The following is a 15,546-nucleotide window of genomic DNA, read 5'->3' as shown; positions in this document are numbered from 1 at the left end:
TCCTCGAGCCCCGCCCCCACGGGCCCACCCGGAGGCTTAAACCGCAGCCCCGCGGCTCTGGAGGGCGTTGATGCCCGCGCCAACACCGGGCCGTGCGTGGGCTCCGGAGCGCGGCATGGAGGGGCCGGCCTAGCTGGAGCCCGTGGCCCTATGTCTTCTGGCTGCGACTCCGGTCCTGCGCACGCTGCGGGGCCGCTGCCGCCGGGCGGTGAGCGCCCGAGGGGCCGCGAGGCGAGCCGGGGCCCCAGGCGGGTGTGGGCATCGTGTCCGCAGCCAGCGTCCCCGAGGCCGCGCTCGGGCCATGATCACTCGGTGAAGCTGGGCCGGGAGAGCGCGGCCGACTTCTTCTCGCGCTCTGTGGACCTGTGCGCGCTGCAGGGTTCGGTGCCTCTGCCCGCCTTGCCGCTTCCCTGCAGGAGGGCCTGCTGGAGTTAATGCCGACAGCCTCCACGGGGTGGACTGGGCGCCGCTCCTGAGCACCCTCTGCCCCTAATCTGTATCCAAAGCTGCTTCCAGCCACGGCTTGGCGAGACAGGTTTGTACTTCCCGCTTCCAGGGGCTGTCGTGTGGGCGCTACGAAGTGGAGTTTTAGATGGTACAAGGTGGAGTGTGGGCACTAGAACCGGTGCCCAGTGCCCGGGTGTGCGTGCAGTAGGCGGGGCGTGCGGCCTAGGACTCCTGCCAGCTCGGTGACCCCGGCCGAGTGCCTTAAGGCTTCAAGGTCTCAGTGTTCTCATCTGTAGCATGGGCTTAATAGGACCCAGTCTCTGTGGCGGTTACAAGGATGCACTGTGTTCATGCTTGTAGGTTCTACAGTGTAGTACACTGAGCAGTTTGGAGCATCGTTAATTGTTGCACAGATGTTACCTGGTCTGTTGAATGACTTTGCCTGGTACACACCAAAGCGATTAGGAAATGCGTATATCCCCGCTTCATTTCCTTTCCATTAAAACAGGGCTCAGGAAAAAAAAATCTTTTTTCAATAGTCGTATCATGTAGTGGAAAGAGCACCGGTGTGAAGGCAGCTTAGGGTTTGAATTCCAGGGTTTATGCTCTCTGTGGCCTGGGCAGGTTACTTTTGAACTGCAATCCCCACACTTGTAAAATGACTTTAAAAACCACTCTTTCTGTGGGTTCTTAGAATTAATTAAGCAGGTTATGTGTGTAAAGTATCCTGGCACTTGAATGAGTTGTCAGAACCAAGGGCTGCTGGAGACGATGCTTCTGCCCTAGGTAATCTTCTCTTCTGCTGGGCGGCAGGTAAACACAAGCACAGTAGTCAGTGCTCTGGAAGAAGTGAGTTCTGGTGCTATAGAGCGCAAAATCTTTTTTTTTAATTTAATTATTATTTTATATTGGAGGATAGTTGATTTACAACATTGTGTTAGTTTCAGGTATACAGCAAAGTGATGCAGTTTTACATATATCCATTCCTTTTCAGATTCTTTTCCCATACAGTTTGTTATAGGATATGGAGTAGAGTTCCCTGTGCCATGCAGTAGGTCCTTGTTGATTACCTATTTTATATATAGTCGTGTGTATATGTTAATCCCAAATTCCAAATTTATCCCTCCCCACCCCCATCTTTCCCCTTTGCAGAGCACAGAAACTTGGAAGGGAAAGTTCAAGGTAGGCTTCTTGGAGGAGGTGCCATCCTTTCTAAGGATATGTAGAAACTCCTGGGGTAGCAGGAGGGAGCAGTGTGTGTCAGAGTTTGAGAAATATAAGAAAATATGGAAAAACTAAAGTACAGGACTGGAACTCAGGGTTTGGGCAAGAAATGAGAGTTGATATTGGAAACCTACTGGGGCCCGACAGAACGGGGCCTTGTTTGTCCTGTCAGAAGTTTAGATGTTTATCCTGAAGGCTGTGGGAAACACTGAAGAACAGTGAGATGCACTTCTGGTTTTGAGGCTCTCTCGGACCTCCATGTGGAAGGCAGTTGATTGGGTGCAGGGTGAATTGTAATCTAAGGGTCCCACTTAAGTTATAAAAGGTTGGACTGGGTTTTGGAGATCAGAGACAGAATTGGTGGGGCCTGGTGACCAGTTAGAAAAGGGAGGGCAGCAAGCGTGGGTGACAGTTTACAGCTGCATCTTTTTGTGAGATACAGAGCACAGTAGGAAGGGATTGGGGGTGGCGAGAGGATCTTACTTCATCTTCAGTGCTTTGGAGGGGCCTGGTAGATGGGTCTGGGCCTAAGGTACAGATCTGGGCTCTTTGGGAGGACAGGTGTTTGAAGGCATGGGAGATACTTAGGTTACCCACAAGATGATACAGAGAATCATAGGTCTGAGAGTTTTTTATGTGGGTATATTTGAGGGTGTTAATAAGCTGTGAGAAAGTAGCCAACAGAGAAAGGGTGTGAAGATCTAGGAGAGGAAATGATTGTTCATTTGTTTTCAAAAGCTGAATACTTATTGTGTGCCTGGCCCCTTTTTTAGGATCTGGGGTTCACACCATCTGTTATCTCTCCTGCAAGGACAGTTCAACTCATCCCCTGGTGAAGAGAAGTCAGATTATTCTTTGCATCCCATTCAGGTGTAGGAACTGTTCTGTACCTCTGATGGGACTTTACTTAACCAAAGTAATAATGTAGAAATCAAAAGAAATTATAGCTGGAAGGGACCTTAAAGGCTACTGTACTTAATTTTGCCGAATATTTTACATTGAATTTAAGAAAAATTTATTGCAGAGCCCATTCTCTTCAGAGTTTCTTCACTGAACTTTCTTTATGTCTTCAATCCAGTGGGTCCAGCTTGTAGATTTTGGCCTCCTCCTAAATTTGCTTCTTCATCCATATTACATTTTGCCTGGACTATGGCAGAAGTTTTTGGGTGATTTCGCAGCCGCTAGGCTCAGTTCCTCTAAGTTCCTCTGCCTGCATGGATCGAATGATCTTCTACCATAAAAAGATATGCCTAAAATAATGCTGCTAATGGCTTGCCCACACAGAGTTAGTGCATACTAGCCGCCCAGCGTGTGCTCTGCACAGAGGCGTGTAGTCTGAACTGTGCTTGGCCAAGCCTCATGGGGCTCTTTGGCCCTGAGGAAGCGGAGCTTTCTGTGGTCACTCCCTTTATCTAATTGGTCCTTCAGCAGCGTGGCTCCTTTTTCTAATCAGCGGAGGCACCCTTACTCAGCCAGTGGTAGCCCCAGGCCTCATCACCTGTGGGATACAAGCCATGCTCTCTCCCAGGCTTGCTTGGGCCAACATCTCTATTTTCATTTCTGTCTCTTCTCACACTTGGACCCCTGCCCTTTAGTCATCGCCACATGCAGTGTTTACTGTGCCCAGCCGGTGTCAGCCTTGAGTGTCATTGCACAGGTGCTCCCTCTGCAGTTAATGAACCTCCTCCTCCAACTCTGCATAGCCTCATCTTTCTAGATTCTGCTTCGGGGTTATCATGAAGCCATCACTTGGATATAACATTCTGCCTCCAAAGGAACCTCTGTGCATAAAGGTTATGTTTCTTTATCTCATGTGATTGAAATTTTGAGTTTACACATCTCCCTCCTTAATGAAGGCTTTAAGGGCAGGAGTCGTTTCTAATCCTTAGCACAGAGCAGGTGCTTTTTTTTTTAATGCTTTTTAATGATGATAAAATGTATGGTTTAAACCACTTATTTTACAATAATTTTGCTTTAGATTCTGGCAGAAATAAAGTTTACAGAAGTCGTGTTCCTGCGATAAGAAATAAAGATGTGACCTCCAGCTGTGTAAAGCTCTTAAATGCTGTGTAAGTGCGTCGGGTGCGCTAAGGAACCTGGAGCTAAGTGGGCTAGTTGTGAGAGAGAGAGACTTAACTGTGTTAACAATGGTAAGCCTTCATTGTGTCCTGCTGACATTTGATAGTTGCTGTTGGGGCAAACTAAACCAGTAAAATTTTAAACTCTTCCTCCATTTTAAAGGGATTGAATAAATTGGCCACTTTGGTGCACCTGTGTCCTGCGAATTGTCCAATTAGAGATGGAGGTTTAGAAAGTGAGTTTCAGTCTTGTTTAAGTCTCTTCCCATCAGACTGGTTTTGTGATTTCCTACACACCATGTTACTTCCTGTCTACCTTTTCTTGGTGTTGTTCATGCCTGGATTGTCTCCTGTACCTGCTCAAACCTTGGTCCGTTCTCATTTGTACCATGAAATTTTGTCATGCTGGATACTGTCAGAACTAATTTTACTTAACTTTGTGTTAAGCCACAAACCACACATTTTGTATATTTTCTGTTTTTTTTGTTTGTCTATATTTTTATGGTTTTCGTCAAGAAATATTATGGGAAGGGAAATAGCAAGATGTAAAGAGCAAAAAAGTCATCATTCTCTTTAAATTGTTAGAACATCTAGCTGCAATCATAATTATGATGCACTGTGGTATGTGTTAAAAGAGGAAATACATGTAACGTCCCATAGGAGCAGCAAACTCCGTGGTGTTAGTGGGGGTGTGTCATGGAAGTAATCAAAAAGCACGTGACTGTTGGTTGGTGTCCTGAAACATTAGTGTGTGTTCCCTGTGTCCAGTAGTGGTCTGGAGGGGTCAGGAAGCTTGCCTTTCAATTTGAGGGAACAGAGAGTTTGAGGTCCTCTCTCTTATATTGCTCTAGTATACTGCATAGCACCTAATAAAATACTGGGTTTATAGTTGACTTTTAAGTCACTGATTGATAAACATTGGGATGTATCTTTGGAAATGAAAATAGGAAGAATCTTATGCTTTTTATTTTTTTCCTTTTTTTCCTATATTTGAAAAGATATGTAGTACTTTGCTGAGTGGTTGGAAATAAAGTTTGCAGTATTCAGTGTATTCAGTTTTAGTATCTAAATAGAATTAAACTGTTGCAATAAACTGGAATAACACTTTGTTACTGACAAGTTTTAGAATGCATCTGTTCGTCAATTACCTGTTTGGGAAGATTGTAGTTAATGATTTTGAGAATGTGGCTATAAACCTCCAATTGACTCAAGAAAAGCAAATAAGTCAAGATTGACAAATGTATAGGCTCTTCATCTTATTGTGTGTGTGTGTTTTTTTCCTTTTAGTTATTTTTCAAGGTATAAAGAATTCTATCACACTTAAGACAAGTTAAGTAAACTTCATGGGGTGTAATCTGACATGGCAGGGAGCAGATCACATGGCCTAGATCTTAAAGGTGATTTTATGTTTAAACTTTCATGAAAACATATGTGATTGAAGCACATTAATATATTGATACAGATGGCAGTTCATTTTTGTCTTTTTTTTTTTTTTTTTTTTTTGCGGTACGGTTCCCTCCCACTCTTGTGGCCTCTCTCCCGTTGCGGAGCACAGGCTCCAGACGCGCAGGCTCAGCGGCCATGGCTCACGGGCCTAGCCGCTCTGCGGCATGTGGGATCTTCCTGGACCGGGGCACGAACCCGTGTCCTCTGCATCGGCAGGTGGACTCTCAACCACTGCGCCACCAGGGAAACCCTAATTTTTGTCTTTTGATACATGTGAGTGCAGCTTTCATTTTGCTGAAAGAATATGACCAGTTTTCAGTTTGGGATTCTACCATTTAGTAAAGATACTCCACTTAATTTTAGAAATAAGAGATTTAATATATAATACCTAATAATACTTTTATGTATTTTAGTTACTGAAAATATTTATTGTAATACTGTGAAGAAACTATGCCGTTATAGTCTTCAAGACTTAAATGAATCAAGTGTTTATTAGCTGCTGTAGTTTTTAAACTAATAAAAATCAGTACATCGGCAATTTGTAAATACAGTTTTTAAAATAATGCCTTAACAACTTTACAGTGGTTATAATGACTGTATTTAGGCCTAAAGTTATTTAATAATTTGACATGAAGCCTTTTTAATAGTTTGATGGTGCAGATCAGGGATAGGTAATCTATGGCTGGTGGGCCAGATCCAGCCCGTCGCCTGGTTTTGTAAAGGAAGTTTTTTTGGAACATAATCGCACCCATTGTTTACATGGTAGTTATGGCTACTTTCACCCTACGCCAGTGGGGCAGAGTAGTTGCAACAGAAACTGTATATCCCACAAATCTGGAAATGTTTAAATTTAGGTTTTAAAAATTGAAAAATTCTTTGAACCTATACAGGGCAAGTCCATTGACCCCTGAGGTAGAAAACAGCCAAGAACTTTGGTGCCAAAGCCAAATGGCCTAGGTTCAAATTCCCTTTCTCCCATTTCATAGCTAGTGACCATGGGCAAATCACTTAACCTCTATGCCTCATTATGAGGTTTAACTGAACTCATTTGTATAAATAGTGCCTGGCGCATACTAAGCACTGTGCAAGTGATTGCTGTTGTTTCTGCTTGCAGCTTTTATAAGTTATTGTTAATAGAAAAATGACACTAATGATTTTCCTTTTAGAGTATCAAAGGCACTTTGAGTCTTTTATTTTTCAAGAATGTAATATGACTTTTTTCATTTACAGTCAGTGTTCCCTGTTACCAAAATTTACTTTATGAATATAAAGAATTGAATGTCTTTAAGACAGTACTTGTGCTTAGATGTCAAACCATTATCTTCCCAAGGCACATCCAACTGGCTCTGCATAGTCCAGGCCTCTGAAGTTTGTGTGCACACCCTAGGTAGCATGTGAGATCCATTTTGTAAATATAGTTTTTAAAATAATGCTTGGAACTTCCCTGGCGGTCCAGCAGTTAAGACTATGCGCTCCCAATGCAGGGGGCTTGGACTCGATCCCTGCTCAAGGAACTAGATCCCACGTGCCTGCCGTAACTAAGAGCCTACATGCCACAACTAAAAGATCTGGCATGTTGCAACTTAAGACCTGGCACAGCCAAACAAACAAACAAATAAATAAATAAATATTTTTTAAAAATAAGTAAAACAAAATAATGCCTTAGGAGTTAGGAAAAGAAAATATTAGAACGTTTTTACCTTTGTATTATTTTAAAAAATCTGTGTAGTTTATCATGTACCTAAATTATATGTATGGAACTTTGTGTATATAATTTGTTAATAAATAAGATGCTTGTTAAAAAGTTTTCTTATGGTTTTCCCAGTCAGGTGTTTGGAGGCCATTGGAGGACAGAATGATGAAATATAGAGCCTCAGCAAAGATAGAATTTAGAACCAATTCCCTGACTTAGAAGATAAGGAAAATAATTCATAGACTGTAATTGAGTTGTCCAACTTTACATAAGTGTTCAGAAACAGGAAATCCAGTGGCTAGAATCTAATCACTGACTGACTAGAATCTGGGTCACTGGACTCATAAACCAGAAGTGACTGTTTCATTTCTCAGGTTGATGCTCCTGGCATATATACTTGATATGTGTGTGTGTAAATCTCTTGACATAATAAGCCGTACTCAGTAGGCACACACTGTTTCCTTATTCAAGCATCTTAATTTCATCCCATTAAATCTTTGAAGTATCAGACTATCAGAAGGCATGAAGAAACCTGGGCTGAGAGTCTTCGTTCCAGGAGACCTGATCTTGACTGTATGGCTGGTTTGAGGCGCATCACTCTGAACTGCAACATGCTCATTGGTGACCTGGGTGCAAGTGCTTTGGCAGAATCTCTTAGTGAGGATTTATGGCTTAGAGGTAAATTCTAAAATTGAAAATACTGAATTTTTAATATGATATATGCTTAGCTTTTGGCATGATACTGTTGTGATAGGATGTTTCTTAAAGCCTCATTTTACTGATAGCTTTTATTTTGCTTTTAAACTTTCTCTAAGAGTTGCATATTTCCTTTATAGAAAATACAGAGTAACAAGAGAACAATTAATACCCAGATATAATCACTGTTCATTTTGGTGTATATACTTTCAGTCTTTTTTTTTTCTATAAATATATTTGTACACTTAGGGATTACAAAAGTAGAATTGTAGTATACTTGCTATTTCATATTCCTGCTTTTTTCACTTAATGATGTATCATGTAGTATTGCATCGTATTGATGTCCCATAGTTTAATCAATTCTTTGCCATTAGATTTAGACAGTTTGCTTTTCCCTGTCACAAACAATGTGAATACGTTATATATACATCTCTCTGTCCATCGGGCTTACTTCTGTAGAATAAGGTACTACAAGTGGAATGACTAAGTGTGACATATTTTTAAGACTTTTGATACACATGGCCAAATTACCACCCAGAAATGCTATGCCAGTTTGTAGTCCATCCACCCCAACAGTAGATGTGAAGCCTGCCTCTCACAAACACTGGCTTGTAACACTTGTAAAAAAATGTAAAACTACAAAAATGAGTACCTCTCCATTTTCTATGCAAGTGGGATTACTCCAAATTCTATAACATTTTTCAATTAATTTAGTATGAGCATTTTAGCAAGTCAGTAAATTTGCATCTCCTGCATCATTTTTTGGAATTGTTCAGTATTCCATTATATGAATATGCCACAATGCACATAGCTTATCCATTCTTGTGTATAAGCTTTGTCCAGTTTTTCAGTTACAAATAGTCCTCTGATATATATCCTTACCTATATCTCTGACTATTTTGGTTAAATTCTTAGAAAGAGAGTTGTTGGATCAAAAGGGTATAGACATTATTTAAAGCCTTTTCCTACAGAATCTTGCCTGAATCTGATAGGAGAATAACCACATTTTGTTTTATTTTGTATTCATTTGATTTACTGGTGAGGTTTACTGGCTGTTTGTATTAATTTGGCTATTTGGTTAATTATACCCTGTGTCCATTCTTCTGTAGTGAGAGTTTGTAAGGGTTGTATGATATCCTGTCAGATCCATATGTCTGACTTGCTATTTCTATGTGTCATGGGGGTGTTGAAAGACTCCACTTATTTTAATGTGATGGTCCACTCAACACTTAAATAAATGACTCATGATAGTTATATTTTTTAATACCTGTGCTTTGGTGATGATCCCTTTGGTTTAAATGAGTAGGTTGTTCAGCCCCACAACTACTAGAATTCATGATCAGTTTTTCTGGTTTTTGTCTGACTTTTTATGGAGAGAGTTCTTGACCATCATATTTCATGATAGGTTTTTAGTATGTATTCTCTATTCACACATTGTTTGAATTTGTTATTATTTGTAACCTCTTAGACTTGTCTTTTTTTCCTCTAAAACTAACAGTTATTACATTTCTTCTATTTTGTTTTCCCCTTTTAACTAGTTTCATGTGTGATTTGGAGCTGAAGATCATGATCAAAAGAATGCAGTGCATTTCTGAGCTCCACCAGGTTTTGCTTGTGAGGTTTACATGCCACTGCCGCCCTTGCTAATTATGAACTGAGATTCATTTTGTGATGCTTTTTGCTCATAGGTTATATACAGTTATTCTTCAGTTCTGTAATTGTAAAATATGTTGGATGATTTATTGGGACTAAAGGCAGGGTTATCATTGCACATCCAAGAAGAGGTTTTTAAATTGGATTATGCATTATGTGTGTGCGTATACATTTCTGTTTTTTTCCATATCCAAAATTACAAACCTGCCATGACTTCTCTTGTGCAGGACTCTTCCGCACGTGAGAAAATGGGAGCTGTCTATATGTTAAATCTGTATAGACTTCGCAAATGACCTTTTGTCTTTCATCGAAAGCACTGAACCTGCAGCAGTGTGGCCTCACCAGTGAGGGAGCAAAGGCTTTACTAAAGGCCCTTGAAACCAACAGAACTCTGCTCGTTCTGGATATAAGAAAAAATCCACTTATGGGTATGTGCTCACTTTTTTTTAATTGATAAACACATAGGAAAACAAAAAGAATTTGTTCACGTATTGACAGTTTTTAAAACTTAATGTGTTTAACTTTCCTCATCATATACAGCTGGCCCTTGAACAATGTGGGGCTGGGGTGCCGACCCCTACGCAGTTGAAAATCTGGGTATAAGTTTATAGTCAGTGGTTCCGCATCTGTGGATTCAACCAACCTTGGATCGTGTAGGATGATAGTACATATTCATTGAAAAATATCCGTGTGTCAATGGACCCGCGAGGTTCAAACCCATGTTGTTCAAGCTGCAACTGTACTTTTCTAGTGTTGCACTTCCCTTATGTCTTTAGCAGATAATGTACTAATTAAAGTGAATTATACTTGTAAATTGTTCTTATCTCTACTCTAAATAGAGGTGAACCTAGATACTAAGCCTGCTTCCACGAAGAGCATTATTTCTTTCCTGTGCAACCTCTGAATTCTTGCCAGAAGTACTTTATTCATTTGTCAGATTCACAAGTAATTTTTTTACTATCTTCTGTGTGCCAGATATGGGTTTAGGCACTAGGGATAAAGCAGTGAACCAGACAGACAAAAGTCTTGCCCTCATGGAGCTTACATTCTAGTGAAGGAGTTCAGATAGAAATGAGTAAACAGATAAGTCATATAATTTTAGGTAGTAGGAAGTGCAAAAATATCTTAATGTAAGGAGAGTGAGGGGGGGTAGGTAGGACTCCATTGGACAGGTTTGTTAGGGGATGGCTTTACTGGAGAAGTGGCATTTGAATGGAGACCTGAATGAAGAGAGGAGCAAGCCATGGAAGAACTGGAGTAAGCACATTCCAGTACAAGGAGGCAATGAGTATGCAGGTATGTAGGTGGGTGGAGTATTTAAGGAAAAGCAAGGAGGCCAACATGGCCAGAGTACTGAGTGAAGAAGAGTGTGGTATGACATGAGGTCAAGGAGCTAGCCAGGGGTCTGCTCTTGTAAAGTCTTGAAGGCCAGAGTAAAGATGTGGATTCTTCTAAATGAGTAGAGGGTTTTGAAGTGGGACAAGGCATGATCCAAATAGTATCTGAATAAGATGACCTGGTATAGAGAATAGACTTGGGGGGATAAATAAGAGAAACAGGGAGGCCAGTTAGGAGACTATCACAGGGTTCCAAATAAGAGATGTTTATGGCCTAGGTTAGGTTGGAAGTTTGCAGCAAGTGAAAAGTGGTTGAATTCAGGTTGTGTTTTGAGGGTGTAGCTAACAAGGCTTGCCGATAGATTAGATGTGGGGTATGAAGGAGACAGTAACAAGGAGACAAGTCGTTGATGATTATGTGTGCAACTGGGTGGTATCACTTAGAAGGGGGCTGATGGGAGGAGCAGCTTTTGAGGGAATATCAGGACTTTGGTTTGTTATCTTGGATGCCCTTTAGGTATCTAAGTGTCTGGACGGTGCTTAGACTGTACTTTCTATCCAAAGGTATCTAAAGCCACTTTAGATGCAAACTGTTTAAAGCTGACCTTTGCTGCTGCCAAAATAGTAGCCACTGGGGGCAGTCTGCAAGATGGCATCTTAGGTTTTTGAGGAAGAAATTAGAATACACAAAGTGGGAAATAAGTGTATAATTACATAATGTAGACTTCATATTTAATTTTATGGGAAAAGCAATAATTAGTTGGCTTTTGGTTTTAAATGGAAATAGCCACTCATTGGGAAATAATTACTCTAATTTCAATTTATTTTACTTTAAATCATTCTGTGATGAAAGCAGTTACCAAAAAAGGTCTCCAGAATGGAAAGAGTGCCAAGTTAGAGGCATATAACATGTTTTAATTCTCTTGGAAGAATTTCTCTTTAATGGCTTGTTTTTCTTTCCTTTTTAAAAGAAAATTATCAAGGTACTTTCTGCCATCTTAGAACTAAGTTTTTAGTCAAATGAAATGGCTTTTCTGTTTTTGAAAATGTTGTGTGATGCTTTAATTTAGCTTCCCAGAAATGCAGATTGAAGACCTTTTATTAACTTAAAATATCTTAATTGCCAATGAAGATCAAACCCTCCTAAATTACCTGTAACTTAAATGGCATATTTATCATTTCTGTCTCAGTACCAGTGGATAACTTCTCCATCGGTGAAGGAACCATACAAAGCTGCTAGACAGAAAAGGAGAACTATAATTTTGGAAAGTGGTTGAAAAGGAAAAGCTACTATTAGAATTGGTAACTCTTTTTTTTTTTTAATGCTACTAGAATTTATACCCCTTATATTTTCCGGTGTGCTAAAATTAAAACAGCATTAATGGTTATTCCTTAATGGTTAATTACTTCCTTAACGGTTAGCTGTCAATATTATTTGTGGTTCTTATGGAACGCACCTAGGATGTTCCTGACACATAGTGTTTAATATGTATTAGATATTAATTTTAATGTGATAAAGCTCTTGAAGTGACAAAATCCATATCCAGATATGAGGTCACCTTTTCTCCCTTTCATGTGGGGTCCATGCCTTAGGAAAGAGAGGGAAGCATGTGATGTGTCTAGTGACAACCCCAAGATAAAATAAAGTAGGCAGAGCCCTTGGCGCTTTACAGATATGAATACCTTTTATTGTCATCACCACCCTGTGAACAGTGTTTTACAGCAGCGCAGACAGGTTAGGGTCAGGTGCAGCGGGGAAGTGGGATCAGGCAGGAGAAGGACATGGGGAGAGTCGGGGCGGGGGGCTGGTTCCAGAGTCTTTACTAAGGAAACAACAAAAATCACAGATGATAATGACTGCTTTTTCCAAATGCAGGAATCAGTGGAAAAACTAGAAATGATCATGTTCAGAATTGTGATCAGTTATGTCTAAGTATGTAAAAGTCAGTTACTTTCCCATAAGCCAGAAATAACAATAAAAAACAAGGAAAGATCCCATTTGCAATAGTCACAAAAATTAGCAAATATCTAGAAGTCAGTTCAGTGTTCACCTGAAAAAGTTAGTGCAAAAGGATAGATGAAACATATTAAACATATATGTTAACATTAATAAAATGTAATGTTAACATATGATCTATTAACATGTAAAGCCACTGGCAGAGGGAAACACAGATCGGTGAAAAAGTCCAGAAACTGGTCCCTGTTTACTTGAGAATTGTCTTTTAACTTAGACAATTTTAAAGTCTAACTTGACTTTTTGTCTAATTGACTGATTGAAGCATTGATAATTCATTTAAACAGAAATTATATATTTGCATCACAGCATACACAAATTCTAGTCAGTCGAAAAGATGCAAATGCAACTAAATGCAAGAAGCAAATATAAAATACAGGAGAGAATTTCTGTGTAAGTGTAGGGAGTACAGAAGCCTTCCTAAGTAAGCCATAAAACTCAGAAGCCATAAAGTAAAAGATATTTAATTACATGAAAATTTAAAACTTTCCTACAGTTCAAGACATAAAGAAAACAAAATGACAGACACAAAAGTTTGGTAGTGTATTAACATATAAAGGTTACTGTTGATATAGAGAATAACCCACAAATAAATGAAAAAGGATAACCAAATTTTAAAAAGGCAGGGGATGGTTTCTACCCGTATGAGCAAACAACTCAGAAGAAACACAGCTGGCTACTAGACAAATGAAGAGGGGCCCACTTCTTTAGGAAATGCAGATGAAAACCATGGGATTTTCTTCCCCTCTGATGGGCAGAAATTCTAGACTGATAACATCTGGTGTAGACGAGGGAACAAGCACACTTTGCCTATGTTAAGTATAATAAATGTGTTCAATTCTGGAGCGAGGTTTGCAGCGTCCATCAAAGTTCAAAACTCTCTTGCTCTTTGACCAAAGACTTTTACTTCTAGGCACCTGCCCTCTGCCAGTACTCTGCCTTGCACAGAAGTGTGCATAAAGTCAGGCACCCGCAAGTCCAATGAGGGATACTTACGTAATGGAGAAAATCTAGAGACAACCCGGATATCCTTCAGGAGGGGTCTGATGAAGGAAATTAGGATCCATCCGTGGTATGGAGTAACGTGTGTGTGGAGAACGGGGAAGGTCTGTGAGCAAACTGGGAAGATGACCTGATACATCATCAGGTCAAAAGGAAAAAGAGCAGGTGTAGAAAAGGACATTTCTGTTATTCCACTTAGAAACCCACAGTGTTTGTATTTGTAAATACTATATATGTATATATGTACATATGGAAACACGCATATATACACTTATACACATTTGTGTATCTGATCCTGAAAATGCACAAAAAAACGTTAATGGCAACCACCTGTATGGAAGGGAATAGATTTTTATATTTTTACTCTAGTTTTCCTAATCATGTGCAAATTTAGAGTTAATTTTTTATTTAAAAGTTAGGCAGTCAGGAGAGGCCTAGTGACTCTTTTGTGGGCTTCTCTCACCTCAGGATGCACTCGTCGCGCCCTTGTTGTTTCTGGTTTGTCTTTTGGAGCAGACACCACTGAAACGAGCATCTTGTCATCGCTTGCCAACTGCCTGCGGTTTTCTTGCGCCCTCCTAACCCTCACCACCTTTGTGAGATGCTGTTTCGCGCTGAGGTGGTGCCTTTCCTCTCACACACACCCCTCTTATACCTTGGGAAGTCCCGGGGTTTCTCAGTGGGCATTCTAGAATACTCATCCCAGAGATGTAGTGGGTTTGTTTTTCAGCCACATGCATTTGGGGAAAACTCTGTTCCTGTATGAATTATCCTCTTGGGAGTTCACGATTCACCGGAGCTCTTGAGACGCTCTAGGAAGTTGAGTCAAGAAACCCTTGTAGCCCTGTTAATTCAGGATTTCCTAAATTTCTATGACTGACTGTGGCACCGCTTTTCCAGTCACAACCATCCTTATCAGCTTCTGTCATAGACTCCCTGGGGAGCGCTGCTCAGACTCTGTCCTGGAAGCTTTGCAGTCCCAGGATTACCCGCTGCTTCCACACCCTCCCGGCCCCCTGCTAGCACTCTGTCAGCCTGGCACCTTCTCCCTGCCCCCCAACTCATTCAGGCCACAGGCCCTGCCGTCGCTGTGGGATTCAGTGATAACGCCTGGGAGCAGTGGCCCAGCACAGCCCACGGCAGTGCTCGGCGTGGCTCACAGGGTTTAAAACACGCAATTTGAGCCCTTACTGGAACATGGGAAGATGATTTAAAGCCAGATGTCTTATTTCATAATCCCCGTGTCTCTGAAAGTGGGAGAAACAGACTGGGAGGGCCGTATGTTTCAAGCACAAGGGAGACTGTTTCTCTGTGGAAGTAAAGAACAGGCCCTCACAGTTAACAGGTAACGTAGGGAGTTTGTGCTGAGTCTGCCATGTTGGGCCTGTTATACTCATTTATATGACCATTGGGTCCCTATTGGCATTTGCATTTACTGCCCATGCTTGAAACACCCCAGTGTCCCTGTCTTGGTCACGAGCCCTAATTCTGTTGACCTAGAAAGTTCTTTGTGGGAGCTTTCTATCAGGGCTCTCCTGCAGTGTCCCTACCCTCAAGCCCCTATGTCCTAGTACTTCTTCTACAATGCAGAACTCCTTGTTGTGCAGACCTGATTGCTCCTCGTTGCTCCAGGATCCGATCGATCCAGTTCCTGGGAGAGCGTGTCTGCAGGGCCCTCTGCGATCTGCAGTCCTGCCCCCAACCAGGCACCCAGCACCCCAGGTGCTGCAGAGAACTTGCTGGGGTCCCCCGTGCCTTGGCAGAGACAGCTCTCTGCCAGATGCCCTTCCTTCGTCTCCCCCTGTCCTGACCCCTCCCACCTCCCTTCCTCTGAAACCTTCAACCTTCCCTCGGGCAGAGTTACTTGCTCAGCTCTGTGCTTCCACAGCCCTTGTCCTGTGGCATTTGAATTCCCTCCACAGCTGTCTTGCTAGGTTGGGAGCAGCTGATTCCCCT

At 41.4% G+C, this 15,546-nt stretch overlaps 1 pseudogene; it reads left to right on the top strand.

The window, feature by feature from the left end:
• Nucleotides 1-56: 56 nt before the first annotated feature.
• On the top strand, nt 57-14,759 carry LOC137209478 (centrosomal protein of 78 kDa-like; annotated as a pseudogene).
• Nucleotides 14,760-15,546: the final 787 nt, after the last annotated feature.

This window comes from Pseudorca crassidens, chromosome 2, assembly GCF_039906515.1.
Source record: "Pseudorca crassidens isolate mPseCra1 chromosome 2, mPseCra1.hap1, whole genome shotgun sequence".
Lineage (NCBI taxonomy): Eukaryota > Metazoa > Chordata > Mammalia > Artiodactyla > Delphinidae > Pseudorca > Pseudorca crassidens.
The sequence above is the reverse complement of the archived record's forward strand: the minus strand, read 5'-3'. Positions and strand labels throughout refer to the sequence as shown.